Raw genomic sequence first — 7570 nt, forward strand, 5'->3', positions numbered from 1 at the left:
CAAATTTTTGTGCACCGGGCCTCTAGTTGTTTATAATCATCCACATCTCTGAAATAGACTCTGAAATCCTGCTGAATGGAAACTTGACTATGGACATCTATTAGGAAAAATCCTAGAAGCTACTTGTAATATTTACAACAACATCAATGTGGGAAAAGCAATAATAATACACATGGCCAACCCCATGATCTCTTAGGAGTGGGGGTACCAATGTACAAGCCTGGACACGAAGATAAGTTGATGGAAGAAGTGATGCAAAATGAAGATTTTTCAGAATTATTAGGGGGAAATACAATTTTGTATAGTATGATTTTAAAATTATTTGTAGTTTTTAAACCTTAATTAAATTTGTAAGTTGCTTATCAAATGTAGCCCTGAATTTGAGCTTTCAGAAGCAATTGAAGTTCTCTACTTAAACTTCTTTTAGGTTTACTTCCTGTGATGGATAATTTTATTTGTCAACTTTATTGGGCCATGAGTGCCCATATATTTGTCAAAGATTATTCTAAGTGTTTCTGTAAGGGTGTTTTTTATGATATTAATATGACATCAGTAAACTGAGTAAAACAGATTGCCCTTCCTAATGTGACTGGCCTTCAGCCACTAGGTTGACAGCCTGAATAAAACAACAGGCTAACTCTCCCACCCTGCTGTCTGACTGCTTTTAAGCTGGAGCATTGTTTTTTTTTTCCTGACTGCACTCAAACTGAAATACCAGCTCTTCCTGGGTCTTGAACCTGTTGGACTTCAGCCTGGAATTATGCTATCAGCTCTACTGATTCTCAGGTCTTTAGACTCGGACTGGAACTATACCATTGGCTCTTCTATTGCATACAGGGTGTCCAGCTTGCTGACATACCCTATGAATCTTGGGATTTGGAATTTGCCAGCCACCAAAATCACATGAACCAAATCCTTGTAAGAGAACCCCCCCCCCCTCTCTCTCTTATCTATCTATCTATCTATCTATCTATCTTATCTATCTATCTATCTATCTATCATCTATCTATCATCCATCTATCTCTATCTCTACTTCCATCTCTATCTCTACATTTAATCTATATCTATATATCATCTTCTGTTGGTTCTGTTTATCTTGAGAGCCCTGCTTTTTCAATACCCTTTGAGAAATTCCAATCCTCTTATCTTTTCTTTGAGTCTACAGACAAAGGTGCTCTTTTTTTCTAAATGAAGACCCTCCATTTAGACCTACCTCTTTAACACATCTAACCTCTTTCTCCATTGGCTCCTTGGCATATGGCTGCAAACATAGGCGTTTTTTCATCTAAATAAAAAACATTGGTTGAGCCTCCATCCCCACACTGCACTCACATGACACCCTATCTTAGCTCCCACCTACTGCCTCTGTTTTTCGTTGTTAAATTTCATAAGTTGTAGAGTATCTGTGCTTTCAATGATTCACTGCCCCCACAATGCTTAATACCCTACAATAAGGCTTCTATCCCCATAAAAAGAAAATGGTTTTTCCAGAATTTCTTTATTTTCATTTTTATATCATTTTCATTTTTCAATTACAGCTGACATACTGAGAAATCAGCTAACAGTTTTATGGGAACTCCCTCATAGGTAACAAACTGCTTTCCTCTTGCTGCTTTTAAGATTCTCATTTTGTCTTTAACCTTTTGCATTTTAATTATGATGTGTCCTGGTGTGGGCCTCTTTGGGTAAATCTTGTTTGGGACTTTCTTTGCTTCCTGGACTTGTATGTCTATTTAATTCACCAAGTTAGGGAAGTTTTCTGCCATTATTTTTTCAAATAGGTTTTCAATTTCTTGCTCTCTCTTCTCCTTCTGGCACCCCCATAATGCAAATATTGGCATGCTTGAAGTTGTCCTAGAGCAGTGGTTCTCAACCTTCCTAATGCCGCAACCCTTTAATACAGTTACTCATGTTGTGGTGACCCCCAATTTCATGTTACAAATTGAACATAATTAAAGCATAGTGATTAATTACAAAAACAATATGTAATTATATATGTGTTTTCCGACGGTCTTAGGCAACCCCTGTGAAAGGGTCGTTCAACCCCCAAAGGGGCTGCGACCCACAGGTTGAGAACCACTGTCCTAGAGGCTCCTTATACCATCCTTACTTTTTTTGGATTGTTTTCTCTTTTTGCTGTTCTGATTGGGTGTTTATTTTGTTTGTTTGTTCTTTTGTTTTTCTTCCGTCTATTCCAGTTTGCTGATATTATTCTTGGCTTCATCTACTCTACTGTTGATTCCCTGTAAATTATTCTTCATTTCAGTTAGTGTATCCTTTATTTCTGACTGGTCTTTTTTATGTTGTTGAGGTTTTCACTAAGTTCATTGAATATACTTACAACCAATGTTTTGAACTCTGCATGTAATAGATTATTTTTGTCCATTTTGTTTAATTCTTTTCCTGGAGTTTTGTTCTGTTCTTTCATTTGGGACATGATTCTTTGTATTTTCATTTTGGCTGACTCCCTGTGTTTATTTCTATGTATTAGGTAGAGCTGATATATCTCCCAGGCTTAGTAGAGTAGGCTAAATAGTAGGTGTTCTGTTGGGTCCATTAGTGCAGCTTTCTTGATCACCTAAGCAGGGCAGTCGAGGTGTGCCTCATGCTCTGTGGGCTATGTATACTCTCCTCTTATACTTGGGCCTTGATTGCTGTTGGCATGTGAATGGGAGAGATTTACCCCCAGGCCAATCAACTGCAAGAACTGGCTACAACTGCTGACCACTGACCTGTGCAGAGGCCTACATCATAGAGCAGAACTTACGTTTGCAGGGCTCTGGTGCTTGCTTAGTCTGCCCCTTGAGTGTGTGGCTTGTGGTGCTTTGATGTGGTCTTAAGCTGTGTACTGAGTGCACTGGCTCTGGGGCCTCTAGGGAGTTGCATGCCAAGGTCAGCTACTATTCATGTTCTTCCTGGGGCCACTAGAATGATGTGATCAGCAGATGGATGCTACTTGTGCTGGGCTTGGAGGAGTCCAGAAGAGGCCAAGCTGTGAACCAAGGCTGGCTACTGCTAGTGCCAAGGCTTGGGCCACTTGGTGAGAGGTATAGGACATACTGAGGCCAGATGCTGCTTGTTTGAGAGATTTTAGGAAAATCTGAAGCATGAGCCTAGACCCGTGGTCGGCAAACTGCGGCTCGCGGGCCACATGTGGCTCTTTGGCCCCTTGAGTGTGGCTCTTCCTAAGCCTTAGGAGTACCCTAATTAAGTTAATAACAATGTACCTACCTATATAGATTAAGTTTAAAAAATTTGGCTCTCAAAAGATATTTGGCTCTGTTGACTAATGAGTTTGCCGACCACTGGCCTAGACAGACCATTCTATGGAAAAGCTACTGGAAACAGCTGGGCTGGGCCTGAAAGTTGGGTGGGGAGGGACCTCAGGGAATCACCAGGGCAGGGCAAACAGTGTGAGCCAGTTTGATGGCACTCAGATATGGTGCCAGCTTGCCAGCCTGCCAGCTCTTTGTGGGTAGGGCTCATGAAAGGAAAAATGGCTTCTGCAGCACTTTTGTCTGAGAGAAAACTGCACTTTGGGATAAAGCCTCCCCCCACCCTGCTCTCATCCTGGTGCTGGACAATTCAGTTCTTCCTACTATGTCTCTGGTACCTTTTAAACTGCTGCCACAGCACCGGAGCTCAAAGGGAGTGGGACTTTTAAGGGGAACTGCCTGGGATTCCAGAATTCCTTTGTCTTCCTCAGCCTCACTCCCCACTGGTTTTTACAGACAGAAGTCCTGGGGACTTCTCTTCCTGGTACTGCAACACTAGGCTAGGGTGCCTGGTGTGAGGCTGGGACCCCCGCTCACTCCTCAGGTGGGATCTCTGCACCCAAAATACCCTTCCAATTTTTATCTGCCACACATGGGTTTGGGACCAGCCTGTTCTGTATTTCCGTTCCTCTTACCAGTTTTGATATGACTTCTGTAATTCCCTAGTTGTAGTCCAGAAATTTTCTAATCACTAATTTACCAATCTGAATTCTTGGGACAGAGGTCAGATTCTAGTAGACTATGATATGGGAATTGAGGAATTGGAGACAGTATTGGACTATTCTCTTGGAAAGGGTGGACAACAAGGAGAAGAGAAAGAGAAAATTTGGGGCGGGGGTTCAAGTTGGATGGAAGCTTGTTTGCTTCAATGGAAAAAAAACTGGCCTAAGTCTGCAGATAAAAGAAATGAGACATAATTGACAGAGAAAGAATCAGAGGAGATGAAAACGGAGAGAATCATTTCAACACTTGGGAAATGTTTCTTTTATAAACAGAGTGAATAAATTAATGATACCTAGAGTATCTATTACTTTTCATCCAACTGGAATACCTGATCTTCCTAGCCCTGTCATCATGGAAACAAGGGAATCCTAGATTCTGCTGCAATAGTTGTGGGAGAATTTTAATAGCAATTGCATTTTTGCAAAGGAAAAATAAGCTCTAAATCCTGACTAGGCTTGGTTTAAAAGGGATTATTACTCTCAAGCTATACTACAGATTTAAATAAGCTTTCATAATCTGGTCTGGAGATCAAACTACCACTTACAACATTGTGTCTATGAGGAAATTCTCTCTCTCTCTCTCTCTCTCTCTCTCTCTCTCTCTCTCTCTCTCCCTCCTCTCTTCTCTAAAAGTCATAGTATCTATATTGGAAACTAAGTGTTAATACTTGGGAGGCTGTCCACCTATTCCATTGACACCAACATTGGGGAAAAATAACCTTGGGAATTCATAAAAAGAAATTGACTTCAAAATCATTTTTTCAAACCACCAAAAAAACCCACCTTTTTGATTTGTGGACACATCTCAATTTAACCCCAAAGTGACATTACTCAGCTTGTTTGGCTTTCATATTCACCACTATTGGCTCTAAATGACTCCTGTTCCTTAAAATCAATTGAACCTTCTCAGTAGAAATGCTTTTGGCCCTGAGTAAATTGCAAATAATGGATCATGGGCTCTAAAAGCAATATCAGAAAGAATTAACAAACATCATTTTGAACAATTATAGCCACTTCAGAATAAATTTATAAACTGAAATGGTACTCTGAAGGTAAGAAAAGTTATTTTGTTAAGTTCTAATATGTTTGTTTGTTTTTTTAAAATCATAGACTATATTTTAGATTGTTTAGTAGTTGTCTTTTAAGGAATTGGTTCCTTTTCTGTCCAGCTAGATTGTAAGTGCTAAGAGCCAGGGACTGCAGTTTCTTTACAGTCCTATCTGTAGTCCAGTTGGGTGTTTTGCAAAGAGTTGATGTTTAATGAATGTTTTAGATTGATAATCAATATAATGCATGTTTTCTTGAGTCTGATATTTATGATCTATGAATGTAGGTAGTAGCAAACCTCATCTGGGCTGTTTTGAACAGAACATAATACTTACAAAAATCTTGCAAAAAATTTAAAGAAACATATAGAATGGATGATGGCATAGTGCCAAAATTAGCTTTTAACACAAAACAAATGAAAAAAATAGAGAAGACTAGAAGATGGAAAGAGAAATTTCAGTTTTTGAGCATAAGAACAGAAATACATATTGAAACTTACAGTTCACCCAGCTTGTGTGGCTCAGTGGCTGAGCATTGACCTATGAACTACAAGGTCACAGTTTGATTCCAGGTCAGGGCACATGCCCATGTTGCGGGCTCAATCCCCAGTAGGGGGCATGCAGGAGGCAGCCGATCAATGATTCTCTCTCATCATTGATGTTTCTATTTCTCAATCCCTCTCTCTTTCTCTCTGAAATCAATAAAAAAACTAAATATTTTTTAAAAAAATAAACTTACAACTCAGTGGGGAACTTTGTGTGTAACTTGCATTCTATGAGCTACTCCACCTTTCCCCCTCAATTGTCAAACCTGACCAAACCTCCCAAATCCTATTCAGTTAACTGGATTCACATTTGACATTCAATTCATCAGCTCTTACTTCATTTTTCTGCTGGAAATGATCCCAGATCTCAAAAACAAATTTAGTTTCTTATTGTGAATTTCTGTAGTTTGTTTCTAAGTTGTCCTGAATATATCCCAAAGAATGACATTTGCTCAAACTTATAAAAGTACATAAAAATGCAGGTTAAACAAAACTAGTACCCTAATGAAAAATCCCACAGATTGATATTTTAATACTTATTTCATATTTTTAAAACATGCAAATGAAATCTGATTTGTTATTGAAGAGGTACAATGAAAAATGATAATGTTAGCAAGAACAAGAGTACGAATATTCATGAAGAAGGACAAGCATATATTTCCCTAAAATGTAGTGCTCTTCTTCCCAGGGGAGGCCATCTGGCCTCTTCAATTGCTAGTTAAGTGTATACTACCTTATTGGGTTTCACCACAAGCTTTCTGGTTTCATCCTTAATCTTATAGTTTTCTCTTAAATGTTTTCTGTTAATGATACAAATTGAAAACAACAGCAACAACTCATGTTTAAGCTGAATATAGTCTACCAGGACTCAAGCAAACACTTTTCATTAATATCTATAATCATTGCGTTACCCCAGAGAGGCAGAGATGATAACAACTCAGGCCTGCTCACGCACACAAACTGTTCTCTTGGCCATTGGAACAGCCAGGCAGCCAGCTAACTGCTTACTCCTTGCCTATGCTACCAGCACCTCAGGTCCTGGATGTCTCTCAAGTAGAGAGGCAATAGTGTCAGAAACACTAATGACCCTAATTTCACACATATTTCCTCAAAGTGAATCATGATGATACTAGACTAGAGTGAAAGAAGCTTGCATTGCTTTATAGTGAATGCAAGATTAACACTGACTTGATCAATCTACGCATTTAAATCACTGGTTCATAACTCCAAGTTCTTCAGCTGACTATTTTATTGGTGTTTTGGTCCAAGCTTCTTTCCCTTAACTGCTTATTAGTGAAGTCTGTTCTCTACTCAGTCAAAATTTTCTTCTTTTATAAAAATATGTTTTTATTGATTTTAGAGAGGAAGGGAGATGGAGAGAGAGATGGAAACATCAGTGATGAGAGAGAACCATTGATCGGCTGCCTCCTGCAGGCCCCCTACTGGGGATCAAGTCCACAACCCAGGCATGTGCCCTGACCAGAATCGAACCCTGGTCTCCTGGTTCATAGGTTGAAACTCAATTTCCAAGCTATGCCGGCTGGGTCCACATTTTCTTCTTAATAAAAGACTTTTCCCCTGGTTACTGTTTCACCAGTCACCTCTTACTTCATCTTATATCTGAGCCATAGTTACTTCTTCAGATAGTCCTCATTGCTCTGTAAGTTAATTTATTCTTCTGGAGAAGATAAAGACAGCACCTAGTTACCAGTTTTAATCAGATATATTTACTAGCAAGTTTGCATGCAATTGTAACACATTAACTATACAAATAGTATAGATAGGACAGCATTTGCAAAGAATATCATGCATACTATTTGTGATATATGAGGAGAGTTTAGTTAGTAAATGAACTAATTTTTCTTATGAGTTATCTATTTATTTTATTTTATGGGTATACACAAATACACACACACACACACACACACACACACACACACACATATATATATATCTTATCTAATAAAAGAGAAAGATGCAAA

Source organism: Myotis brandtii, unplaced genomic scaffold, assembly GCF_000412655.1.
Source record: "Myotis brandtii unplaced genomic scaffold, ASM41265v1 scaffold199, whole genome shotgun sequence".
Lineage (NCBI taxonomy): Eukaryota > Metazoa > Chordata > Mammalia > Chiroptera > Vespertilionidae > Myotis > Myotis brandtii.